A 657-nucleotide genomic window follows, 5' to 3' on the forward strand; every position below is an offset into this window, starting at 1 on the left:
TCTGTGTGTAATCGGTGCAATGGTTATTCAGCAGGAATTTTATTCTATGCTTCAATTGTTTAATTAAGACTTACTCTTACGTTAAGATTCAGATTTATTATCATAATTGATTTTCATTGGGTTTCTGTTTCTTCTTAACAATAATCACGACATTAATCAGTATCATCATTTTACTTTTAACACTGCAATAATAGTAGACTGATCATTGCAGACTGATCATTGCGGGATACACAGTCTTTCAGAAGGTTATGAAAACGGTTATGGTACAGCAGGTATTTATCTGGTCCTCTTAGCGCATGAAAATATAATTGAAGTGAAGAGTGGACACAAACATTTCAGAAAGAGGTTTGGGTAACAGTTCCTTCCACCTATAACACTTCCTTGCGTATCATATTCTGTAAGGTGTAAAGTTTCGAGAGTACGAAATCGAGAGTCGAACTTTGCATGTCCTGTTCGTCTTTAACTGGAAAACAACTTAATAATACATTCGAGATGGTAATTGCCTAAAGTAAGTACTGTTGGCCAGAAACAGCTTGTTGAAACAGCCTCAAGTACAAGGTGCGTTTTAGTGCAATCTATTACATTGCTACAAATACGCACTTATCATGCCTTTATGCAACAGAGAATTTACGAGATATTTGAAGGGAATAATGGAAA

Source organism: Penaeus monodon, chromosome 20 (assembly GCF_015228065.2).
Source record: "Penaeus monodon isolate SGIC_2016 chromosome 20, NSTDA_Pmon_1, whole genome shotgun sequence".
Classification (NCBI taxonomy): domain Eukaryota; kingdom Metazoa; phylum Arthropoda; class Malacostraca; order Decapoda; family Penaeidae; genus Penaeus; species Penaeus monodon.